Genomic DNA, 14021 nt, shown 5'->3' with positions numbered 1-14021 from the left:
TGAAAATGAATTTACATTTGAAAATGTACTTTACTCTTGTATTCACAATTCCATTTTTATTTTTTCATTTTGATTTTAAAAATTGTTTTAATTGTTTTGGTCTTATTCTCCTTGATCTTTTACCTTAACTGCCTGGCCAATCAATTACAAATTGTCATTTCAGCGAGGTTGTAAAGTGTAAGGCATATTTTGAAATGATGTACCGAGACTTTACACGAGTAAGAATGATAAATGTCAGAACTTTTTCCCAGGATGTCTGTATATTGTTTTCAAGGTATTCCAAAGTTTATCATCTATGTAGTAATATAAATATAAACAAAGTTCACATTGTATTTATTAAATATATGTCCTTTAACTTTAACCCGCCACATAGATTATTATTTATATAATAAATGTACATTCATATGGTACTGAATGTTTATGCAGTAAATGAATTCCACCATATGGTGCAAGAATGATTACTTTTGTAAAATAATATCGAAGCAATAGTCTAATCATATATAGGACATTTATCCATAAACACGTGAGACAGAGACAGTGGCATGGTCAAGGTGCATGTTATTTAGATTAAAAAAGCATTAACAATTCATGGTGTTTCAAAATATTTTATATTTATTTTCCAATTTTCTTAAAAAAAATGCATTTATTGTATTAAATATTTAATATCACATCCTTTATACAAATGTTGATATTCGTGGAGGATTTGTCCATAATTGTTTAACGCTATGCCAGAAGTTCTGGCTGACCCCCACATTCCCACAACATGTGTCATAAAACTCCTTTTTTTGGTCACAGTTATTACATTTGTCATGATCAATTATCTTGTTTCATTTGGCATTTGTGGAAAGAATGTAATGTATTTTATACCGAAAACCCTGCATTTTTTCTTGGAATGGTATCTGCTTATTTTTTTGCCCTGCTTCCTTCTACTGAACAATATATGCAAATCTTGTCTCACTTGCCAAATGTTCTCAGAGAAGTGGCTCTCTCGAATTTGCCAGTAAAACAGTATTGTGGTCGCGATTTCAATTTGCATATCGTTTGTAAGTGTGACAACTAGGTCTTGTCCGCATGTAGAAAATACTTCGGTTTAGCGCAAATTCCTATTCTCTGATAAAGGCGTTTGTTAAACCATAATATGCAATAAAATCAACATTAATATTAATTTTTTTTTTCGAACTGAATATGTGAAAAAATCATTGATTTGATCACATATACTTCACCACGTAGTTTAATCAGCTGCGATAAAAAACGGATTTTTTGCCATAAAATGTGCGTGTCTGAATTAGGTCCTGTACGCATTTGAGATTTTCGGAAATCAATCCAGAAACTGAGATCTCTATAAATAGTAGAATTATTGACTGGCGGCGAGGCAATCGATTACAGGTCCAGTCCTCCTAATTTAATGAAATAGTAGTTTTGAAAATGAGACTGTGGTGCTTGTGATTCTAATATTATGTCTATTCATAATAATGTTAAAAAGTTATTCATCAGTATAAGATTTTCGAACATTATTATTCGCTTGGTACTGCGAACACGTTTGTTCGACCGTGTACATACTACGTTATTTGGTTGCAAATTAGGTAACTTGGCGGCAACACTTTTTCATGTTCTGTTCCAGTGAACAAAATCAGATATTACGTCAAGAAAATCAATACCTTCTAGGCAGCAAGTGTTCAAGAGTATATAATAAGGTTATGACGAGTATGCCGCTAGATATGCACGAATGGAATAACCTGATTGCATTGGGTGACGTATAACTGACTTCGCTACGCTATCTCATAATCCCTGAAATGTTAGTATATACATGTTATATAAAAAAGGAACTCTTGCATGCGGTTTTCATCAAGAATGCATGAGCAACGACAAACCCATTATCGTACTCGTCACATATCACTTACAGTTCGTTGGCTGAACACGAAAATCGTTCGTTCAGCACTCAATGAAAAACTAATTGAGGCATCGAACAGTTATCTTGCGTATATTTTGTTCTAACAACATGGTGTAGCTCACACGAGTTCAAGTGATTATGCAATGTCAATTGTATAATATGGTTTAACACTACGTGTCTATTATTCATACCGAATGAAATATTCCGACTACAGTAAATTTTATAATATAATATAATATAATATTATAATAACGTGATTGGGGTTATTTTTATTAAGCATATGTGGACTTCGTTTTACTATTGTCGTGGAAAAAGAACTGATGGGCAGCGTAAAGAAAAATGTTTACATTTTAGTTTCAACGAATTTTAGTACGAAATATTTTCCCCAATTATGTGCAATTCTATTTAATTTAATACGCGAGTGTGTCAACGGCGTTTGAAGATATCCTTTAGCACCAACATCTGCCAGAAACCTTGATCGATTGTGTTTGAAATAAAACACCTTATTAATCGATTGTTTGTATTCATAGAATATTATATTAATGCACAGTTATTCGAGTTCATACATACAATGTTAACACACATTTGGTTTTGTTTGAATAAATTCAATTCCCGCAGTACAGCGACAACGCCATGTTACTTAAGAACCTGACTAAAGGTCATTTATCTTGTGACACTAATTGAAACAAAAGTGCCACAATAATGAATATTTTGAATATTTAGCTACTCATTTAAATATGAATATGAGCAATATTTATTACCTTCAATGCGGCCGTCTCGAAAATACCGGATTGCCGTATATAAATTCGAAAGGTTGTTTAATTCCTAGCCGTTTTTATAATGTCGACAGCGGCCATGTTACGATTGCGTTAGAGAACAAGCAAAGCGTCACATTTTTCATGCCGGCAGTCATCTAACATTGGCTCTTCAATTCGCAGCCTTCTTTTAGTTTTAACGCTTTTTACGTGCTGTTATGTGTATGACAAAGATGTTATTTGCCGTCAAAAAGAAAATACCGCGTTACATCACGATCGCGAGTCTATATGTTCGATATTGTCACGAGTCACAGAAATATGTACATATTTTATTCATTTGACATTGCATCACATGTGTGAAGAAGTAAAATGAAAAGCGAATTCGAATTCAAAAGAAATGGCATGTACGAGTTATAGTGAGGTTTAGGTCATCAAAGCATAAATATATCATGATGAGAGTTTTTTTATCGTCTCACTGCAATAATGATATTTTGAGTGTTTTTTTTTATAAAGGTATTGTTACTGGCAACAAAAAATACACAAGGTAGCGTGTACGTATGGTTCGAAACCAATTGTCAATGACTAATTATACCCCATTGTGAATTATGTTTATTTGAAAACCATCCTGACGTCAACTTCGTAGCTATGTGTAATTTTTGTTGTCGCTGCAGGGAACAAAATAACTCGTACCAGTAGAAGCTATTCACTCATGCCACCCAGCGTGTCATGAAGTGTCGGAAATGCAATCATAAGTAGGGAATTGTGTATTGCACACGAGAGATTTATTTATGTGTTTATTTACCATCACAATATAAACTGATAACAAAGGTAGGATTTATAGCCCAGAGTTGGCACATTTAACAATTCAGTTCACCTACAAATGTCTGAAATTAAGTCTTGCAATGTGCCCGGTCACTTGATGAGAATTTGGATGATGAATGTACAAGTGTCAACCAATTAATGATTAAGACAATATATTGTGTTTCTATTTTGACTGATAAGGAGATTCTAAACTAAACGATCCTAAAACACGGTCAGCGAAACCACTTATTACTACTTATGAACTCGACGTTCAAAATTTGAACTGATAATCCGCTGGTTGTTGTATTGGTCTAATACGCACCACGACTCAACACCTGTGGGAAATTCAGGTACCAGATATTCGTACACTCACACTAGTTAATCCTGGGCTTCCAGTTATTATACACAATTCTTTCTATTAATTTATAGAATTTATTATGTTCCGGCCAGTTTATTTATGCGATATTTTACAAATGTATTTGTGAAGAGTATTGAATATTCAATGTCCCTCTAGCCGCATATAGTTGCCAACTTTGCTGAGTTGTACGTAGTGCATGGCCTCATCGCCTCCGCTCCTATTATTAAACGTGTTGGTTCCTGGTGTGGCGTTGTATGTGTAATATTGTCTGCTTTGCATTCTTGCCTTTTTTCAGATATGCATATAATTGTGTTGAACTTTTTTGTTGTCCGTCAGTCTAAATCCCTGTATCGAATAAATTGTGTATTTTAAACGATGTGGTAACAATATTAAATATTATTAGGTGATTTGGGTTAACATTAGGCCTGACTGCGTGACCTTGTGTTACACTTCCGTGATATTAAAACACCTTCCTGTTGAGCGGCTCAAACTACCCTGGATTTTGCGTCACCATACGGTACATTGATTCTTATTGGGGCCACTTGATTGTATATTTGAATTGTATATTTGTATAATTTAGAGTAATGGCAATAAAGTATAGAATTGACACGTGGTTTGCAACAACTGATTTTTTACCATAACCTCGCTGCTAAATTAGTGATATCCTGTCAGTAATTGTGCGTCATCATCCGTAAAACCAGGACAACAAGTAGTAACCGTCAAAAACAGAAGAACAAAAAAGCAGATGGTGTCCAGTCGAACATAATACAGATAGTATGGTATATAAACTGCCTTGATTTGCAGGCTCTTTGTAATAGTTATATATATATATATATATATATATATATATATATATATATATATATTAAGGAAGCAGATGCATTAAAATAAAAAAAAATAAAAACTTTCCACGCATTGGCTCACATTACCATGACATTAATAATTGCTTTAAGAATGAGGTGTGAATTTATTCGCCTTTGGTCACCTTATTATGTTTGTTGGTTAAAGTTTTATTGATTTGTTTTGCTGTTTATGTACTAGTGTCTTAGGTACGTTTTTATCAACATTGAATGGCTCGACCGACAATTGTTTTCAGGCATGCGTTTCTACACGGATATGATTTTTTTGTAAAAAATACCCATAACAGTGTACGAGATTTGACCACAATAGAACATCTTTTACTAATGGGGCGTGTAGTTTAATTTTACTGTATTATATTTAGAGAAAAAACACTTCATTGTAACAAGTCAGTCATTGCTCATGCACTATTTCAACATATAAAAAATAAAGTTTGAGTGGCCCGTTTTCGGTTTCTAATATTATTCGGTACAATATTCCCCCAGAAAATGCTTGACATAAGGTTCTAGCTACCATCAGATCCCATTATCAACTTTGGTTAAGACTGTATGTCCCCTTATATCGGAAATGAGTATTTGTATTAATTCGCATTTGTACTACGTTGATATGACAACAATATTAACTGGAAGTTGCATTTACTACATAAAGAGAACACGCTTTATTTGACTATAATGCGTTATTACTATTTTTGTAGAGTATTACAAAAATACTCTCATTTGATAGATCACATGGATTTTCTACTACGTTGACATGGCAACAGGCTTGTATGGCTTCACCATAGCTGCCACACTTCTCAGTGTCATTAATATAATTATATTGCCTATGTCGTATGGATGAAATATGACGCTAACAATGTCATATATAACTGAATGTTGAGCTCACGATTAGAAGCGGCAACGCGGGCGTTTAAATCTATGTAAGCCTGTTTCTATCGGTGGATATGAACATGTTGAAAACAATATATAGTTATGCCTCATATTGCCATGACATCAATCTTCTCTATTCGTGCTCGAAAAAAAACAACCAAGTTTTAAATATTTGATGTATTCACTATAGTGTAGCTAATGGCGAAATAGCAGTGCATGCAACAGATTTATTATGGGTCTTGTAAAAATCATGCATCGTAATTCAAATTTACTTTACATTATATCATCCATTGTGCATTTCATTTCAATGCGTGGTATGTATTCATCAAACATTCAACCTTCTAAACGCAGAAATATTACTGTAGAATGTAATGTTCTGATCTAAAAAAAGTCAGCAGTTCGAAGAATACAACATTGAAACTTGCTTATGGGAAGTACGATGGTAAACATTTAGATTCTGCACACGTGATGCCTTTGACGGCAGTTTCCATGGAAACCCAAAAATGAACAGTCAGTTGATAACAACATAGGTGCGTATTCAATAAATTTTCACATCTCGGGTCAACTTACTTCTGTGATATTTGTTTAATGGGGATATTAGACATGATTAGCATCATTTGTACTACAAAGTGCCATTCCACGTATTTTGCAAACAAACAGTTCGAATGAATTGAATGAATAAATGAATGGAATGTGCATACGCCGACAAAACCAAACATTCCATTACGCAACGTTATGAAGATAATGGGTTATACACATTTCTCTTATTGAAGAATATCAGCGCATTTTGCTAATACTATTTTTTAGCTATATCTGAATCTGTACTATAAATTTACAATAAACTAGTATGCTTCCTGTCGAGCAGTTGTTTCATTCACTGAGAACTTTTTTAAAAAAAACTTGTAAAATCAATATGTCTGTACTAATGACAACCGTAACAACCTATATTATGTCTGTTGTTTATTTATGATTTGAATGGTTAGTTAGTAAATGACAACACTAGTGTGACAGTAGTTTTAATAACTAGTAAAAATCATAATTATTACCATTAAAATGTTAAAAAAATGCTATGCTGGTATTTCAATAAAACGTAATTTGTGAATACATATAAGGATATGTTTATTTGGGTGATGCATGACTTCTGACTGTATTCAGTCCACGAAGATTACTACCAGCCCCAATTTATCAAGTTTGTCAAATATTCATAATGACTTTCCAAACAGAAACATCGGATGTTCTTGTTGATCCAGCTTCTAGAGATTGAACATAAATATCCATTACAACACCATAGACGAAGTGGATCATGGAACTATGCGCTAATGACTACTATCTACCACTGTAGAGTATTGGGGAATCGTGGCCCACCACTTTATCAATGCAGTTTAGGTATAGTGTAACACAAGACTCAGCTGTACTCATCTCTGTCATGCTTGCATATATACAATGATACACATTCCACTATCAATGTGTCATTATTTGCAAATAACACTCGAGTTTTATATCGTATCCTAGTAACATTGTTTCATGAGAAATCATTTGTTCTAGAAAATGTACATTACATCATAAAACAAAGGATACCACAATAACTATGAATAATCGCCACTGTACCCATGCGAGCTACCAATCTCGCCACACTCACTACGCCAAAATACACACATATTTTGATATTCGCCTAAAAACTCAGTTTGAAATGATGTGTAGTGAGCATCACCCCACAGCGACTAGATGGTAATGCGCTAGTTGAATCATAGATACCACAAACAACGTAGCCAGGATTCAAATGAACTTAAATCTTATCCACCAACCACAGGTCAAATTAATAAATTGCAAATGAAAACATATATTTCAATATGAAACATACACTGTAAATATAGGTGTTTTAAAATCACTTTAAGTGTTTTATATTTAAACATATTATGTATTTTTCTTAAAATCAAATGAGTTAATTTACAACACTACTGTTTTAAAATATTTTTTTTACTGTTTTGTGATAAAATATTTAAACCGCGGGTCCGGATATATAAAAGGAAAGATGGCCGCCAGTTTTCAGTATGCAAATGACAATCACGAATGAAACATCGCTTTGGGGCGCTCTGCAAAATCACTCTTTTCGGCAATCCTAACGCCTTTGGTGCGTTATTTTCATGTCGTTCAGAAACAGGAATATATCCGCGATACAATTTAGATGTTAATTTACACGTGAAATAAGTCAGTTACGAGAAGGGAAAATGGATGGTTTTCATCCCATTGTCGATGGCTGTGGGCACTAGATTAGTTTATTGGTGGATGCGACGGGCCTGGGTGGTCATGATAATAGCGGGGTTCGTTGTTCGAGGGGCTCATCAACAAATAATTCCCCGACAATATGCTTCGAATATGCGAATGCTTCTCGAATTTAATATATAAATGATGTTCTTGGCAATTTAAAAGTACAAATGTGTCTCAAAATAAATAAATTAAAATGAAAGATCTCGCATAAAATGTTATGTTCCCTGAAGTATATCCCCGCAATAAAATGATTGTTAACCGACAACGCAGCCGTATCTCGATTTGTTTTAATTGTTGGAGCCTTTTTTTACGGTGCATAACGTCATTATTGCCTAGCCGACAAGACACGTCATTGCAAACGTTGTACTGTGCGATACTATACATTGTGTATGTCATTCAAATAAACCATAGTTTTGGTTGCAAGCACGGAACTAAATAAGAAGCTCTATGATGCAAGTAAGATTGTGAGGACCCCGTGAGCGTTGAACGCGATTCAGTAAGTGCTTTCAAATCAGGTAATAGCGTAATGCATGATGTTAGGTTACGGAATTATCACCTTCAGTTGAAATGTGTACCAAGTTAACAACGGGGCGGTCCATGCAAATTACATTTCCCATGACGCACTGGTGCAATCCCTGGGGTTGCGAAGCCGCGCTTTAAAGTGTTGATAGGCTTGTCCCACATATGAAAACACGTAAATTGTATATAATATGCATAATTGCGAGAAGTGTATATTATGAAAACAATTGCAATTATGGTTTTTATAGCAACATTTCAGTGAGGTTTTTGCAAATAACACATTATGTAAAATGTTTCCATTAGAAACACGTATTGAAAAGTATTTCCAAAAAATAATAAAGATAATTTACCAACCGAACCACTTGTGCGACATATAGAAAGAAGGAAAGTATGAAAATAGCATGAAATAAGAATGAATGTGTCTTTCGCATCATCTCTTGAGGGCATGGCACTGATTCCCATCATTTTAACTTGTTCAATTTTATTTTGTAAAATGGTTGTTGGGTATGTGATGAATCCAATGTATGCCTTTGGGCAGGTTTTAAATGATATCGGTAACCATGACCCAGTAAAGTAAATTCAATGCAATAATTAATATGATGATACAATGTTTTCGGAACAGATTTCGATATAGATTAACACATCAACACAACTAACTAACCAGAAGGCGGAACAAATATTGAACATGATGTTGAACATGACTTGAAATATGTCTAATAGCACCACAGGCGACTTCTTTGTAATTTAAACTATGATCAGCCACGTGATTCGTGAACTGCTGCCCGATGACAAAATTACGCAGTCATGTACAGGTGCCCATTGACCTAACGATATATTAAATTCATGTAATTGTTCCCATGGCGATAAGGTATAGATGTATGTGGGCATATACTGTTACACTTTCGGAGCTCGAACACAAGTTAAACAAATTGAAAAAAAAGCTCAAATTTCAATGGAACGTGCAACATTGCGTGTTTTGAACACTCTGCATGATACGCATGTCTCTACACAATTGAATAATATTACACATTGTCTGTTAAATGAGATTACAGAATTCCTATATGATTTACTATAAGGAACACTAAATAGTAATCAGTATGTTTACGCGGGAGTTATAACCACTTTTGTCATGCGTGTTAAATTCGTGCTGGGTGAAATTAGCCATTCGTCCAACGCGAGTTTCAGTATCTCATAGAAAGTGAAACTTTCACAGAATGTGGATGTTTTCCTGATCTACAGAGTGTTGATAATACATAGCGTGGTGAACAGGGTGTCACGTCATTAAACCTAACCAATTATTACCCTACACATATATCAAGACCTGGATGCTCTTTTCTTGAGAAAAATACTTCTTGCATTATATAAAAATCTCAAAACAAACACAAATTTCTAAACTCCCAAACCAACTGAAGACCCAAAACAAATATATACCTTTTATAATGATATTTTTTAAATCGTCTTTTCCTGTAGTCTACTTGTAGTAGGGCACTGTCTATATATTTGATTGTATTACTCAGAGCACCCACAAACCCGCATCTATACTTTAACGAGTGATGAAATATTATGTCTAGCTATCCACCACTCAACGCTTAATGTTGTATTCCATAACTCTGAATTTATTGCTGCTCAAAATCTCTTTTATTATAGTATTAGAATACGTCATATTTTATGTCGTGCTAATAACGTGTCAGAAATTTAAACAAAGCTATTATTATTTCTATTGCTGATAGTTTTGCGTGTAGTAATTAGTTAGTGGTTTGTAGTTCATTCATGACAAATTGAGAGTATTGATTAGCTCAGCATAAAGTAAAAATATGACGTAACTTGTCGATTTAGTGTTTATTTATTTATTTTTTTATAAAATAATGATATTTAAGATGTAATTTATTTATATTCATCAGGACTAGAATGTCCTACGATATCTGATTTATTAAGCTTTCAATTATTACTTTCATATCCTTTAATCCCACATATCTATTTCATAGCTTTTAAAATGAACACATTATTGCAACAAACGTAGTTTGTGTGCTAGATCTTATATGACTTCTACCTCATCTGCATAAACGGTTATCGATACGAGAACAGTATCAATTCACACGGTTGAAAGCTATCTTTACGCAAAAGAAATTCCTACTGAATTTGAATGACATATGTTTTATGTAGTTTTATAATAAAAACGTGGTTCATCTGTTATCTGTTACGAGAAACATTTTATATCCTTTGTATATGTTTTGCAGTCATTATCATTGCACAAGGTTATAACTGTGAATATCGCAGTACATATGTAACAATGTGCTGTAATTTTTACGACATGCAAAACTATAATGAGCAGGACAGACGTTTCGAAGTATACATCCTGCAGAGTTGACACGATTCATATAGGGCTAACGCAATGATACACTGCGCATGAGCAATGAAAGAGATGTATGTCATACCACATAACACAGCGTATATATACACGTTCATACTTCGTGTGACGAAAGAAATAAAAGTTCTTGGCCATATATTTAAACAAATTATTTGTTTCAACCCAAAACTTTTATTATTACGAAAGGTACCACCATCGCCACTTATTGTTATACGATGAACTCTGCCAAACATTCTTCAGTTTGTTTTTATTCAGTAATAGTTTCCATATCGCTGACTCACTGATCCTCGTCACACAATTGTACTTAATTGTTGAAGGTTTAACTTCCTGAATAAATACTATTTTTTACAATAAAATATAATATCATCAACGGTTAAACTATTAATCACAAAAAGAAAAAAAAATCAGCTGAAAAGTGTCGGGACACATTTCCGTATAATATAATATTGGCGTCATTAGTCAGAGCCACATTAATTAATATTAATCTACTTTGATATATTACTGTAACATTCTGCCTGGATATCATGTAATTTCATAAGAACAAATAACACTCGCTTGGAAAATAATTAAATATTCGATATTTAATATAACACTAATATATTGTAGGCTGTTACTTTGAAAGTGTAGAGCGCCGTGCTATCTTTAGGATGTAGTAGATTTGTTGGTGAAAATGCAAAAATATAAATTTACAAGAAAAACGTATTTCCAAAATCGCTGTGACTTTTATTTAAGGTTGTATCTAACGTTACATCGATTTTTAATTAATGTGAGTTATGAGCTTTCCTGAAATTTACAGATAGCTTGGAGTAATTGTAGGATTCAGGATGCCTTGCTCTCAACCAATTACAGCCTGATTATTTCCACCAATTAATTGCATCATTTCTTCATTCAATCATATCACCTTCTGCACACGAACTGGGCGTTACCAATTGCTTTTGTTTCATCAAATGTTTTTGCTACCATCAAATTCCGTTCACACGGGAGCATGGTGTAGAATCTCTAATTTGCTGTTCCATCCGTTTGGTAATCGTTTCGTTTGTTACATTGGTAATCATTTTATTAATTATACGTAAAGACAGTCAACATTTTAAACACTCATATGCAGTATTTCCTAATCAAATAACAGCCTATATAGCACTACAAATAGCTTCAAGTTCCAAGATATCCCCAGATAGCATGGTAATACTAATAGAAATAATTTGATATTATACGTCCGCATGGCATCCTGTTTACATTGACACTGAAATAACACATTTTACACGAGTCAGTGTCACCGGCTTGAAAATAAATTCAACATTTGATTCGCGTAGCTATACTCGGCCAGGCTCGTATTACGATTATATATTTGTGTCGCTCTCGACTACACGTAGAACTGGGTACACTGACTCACTTACCGTCGGCATAGCGAATAATAATTCCCGTACTTCAAATATTAGAGCAGACATTTTTTAGGTTAAGCTGAACGAAAAAAATAATTGTTTGAATATATTCCAGATATCAACTGGTGACAGCCTGTGTAAAATTTGCTTTCAATAGTGTCCTCAGGGTAACATATAATCCTATTATTTTCAATGCTTACCAACATTTATAACCGCGCTAACCACTAAACAGAACATGAAAGAAATATCACCGCGCACACACAGTTGCAAAAATTTAATTCGAGTAGGTGGACAATTATACCTTGAAGTAATCCACCGAGAGCTGAACCAATCGTTGTGGAAACAATAATTAATAATTTAAGCAAATTAGCATATTTTTTCTGAACATAAGCGATATATACATATACAAATTAATTTATTTGATTTAATCGATTTAGTATAATGTTGTAATGGCTTTATTTCGCTGCATGCCTCGCATATGGCTGATTATACTTCCTTCACAGTATATACGTAGAGCCAGTTTTCGTAACGCCATATCAGAAACATACATCTGCTTCAATGCAGAGCGTAAGTAATTGACATCGACACATTACTCATATTATTAATGCATTGGTCGTGCTGTCGTGTATGATTTCCCGAAAAGCATATTTGGCTTTTTATCACAGCACTCACGAAACATTCCAACCGTAAAAAATCTTAGTAAACAATTTCTACGTAAGTGTACCTTTGCTGCTAAGCTGTTTTTGTTCATTTCCGCCTTTCTATCATTTCTCCCAAGTGTAGTAGGATTTTCTGTTCTTGATAGGCGATCGGTGGCATAACAATTAAGTGTTGTGGGATTTCCGTATGCTCAATGTTTTACTTCAAATGGACCGGCTCGACCTGAATGTGCGTTGCAAATATGCATTCTAATCCTCACACGAAGTAACGTGTACTCACTACAGTGAGTGCATCCTTTTCAAATGCGTATATACCAGTTCACAACTCGTTTACCGAATTATCGCGTGACACATTTGAATCATTACAAATCAATAAAACAACAATATATTATAATTATAACATTCATTTTAAAAAATATTTTAATATTTCATGACAACCGTAAATTTGACCTATGTCTATAACTATGTAATGATATTATAATGCTGCTTGTCACGTTTCACGTTTCGTCTGTATTCATTGTTTAACGATTTGTTTTAACTTTCCATTTTAAGCAACACGTAATTATATCACATGCATTCGAGCGTTATATTTGTTGTAAGCAAGATTCAGGAACTAGCATGGTTCTGTGCTGGGTGTCCTTGCTATGCCTGTTCAACTTAGATGAATGTCAATGATAAGCTCATCGATATCTACGATCGATAGATTGCACTGTATTGATGTGAAAAAGTAAACTTTATATACTTAGCTAAATATCAATATCATCACTTTTACTTGTGTTACATTGTGTCATAAGAATTGCTCGAGACAAATGTGGTATGATGACTAGTGTCATCCGAAAATCCTTATTCACACTTTAAATATTGTCTGCAACTAGACGATGTTTCAACCCGGTTTGCTTTCCATGCCTAGAAAGTGAACGCGAAAGACACAGACACATTTCAGAAAACGAGCGAAAATGTTAATATTGTATTGAGAACAATATTTTATGAGTCAAAGATGGTTATCAATTTATGCGTATCCAATCGGAAAAAAAACTGTTACACAGTGTATATAATGAAAATAAACATAGACGCAAATAACCGCTGACATCTCGTTGAGTCCGAGAGAATCACGAGACTTGTTTCAGACTGATTATAATGTTTCCATTTCTTACTATTTTCCCGTTATCAAATTGCTGGTATATTTAACTACGGTATTTGAATCTGTGGACGCAACAATGTCGGGGGGGGGGGGGGTTGAAACAGCATATTAGGCAAAAATCCTGGCAAAAAACAACAATCAAAAGCCATTTGCATCTA

Source organism: Saccoglossus kowalevskii, chromosome 3 (assembly GCF_978046115.1).
Source record: "Saccoglossus kowalevskii chromosome 3, keSacKowa6.1, whole genome shotgun sequence".
Taxonomy (NCBI): domain Eukaryota; kingdom Metazoa; phylum Hemichordata; class Enteropneusta; family Harrimaniidae; genus Saccoglossus; species Saccoglossus kowalevskii.
The sequence above is the reverse complement of the archived record's forward strand: the minus strand, read 5'-3'. Positions refer to the sequence as shown.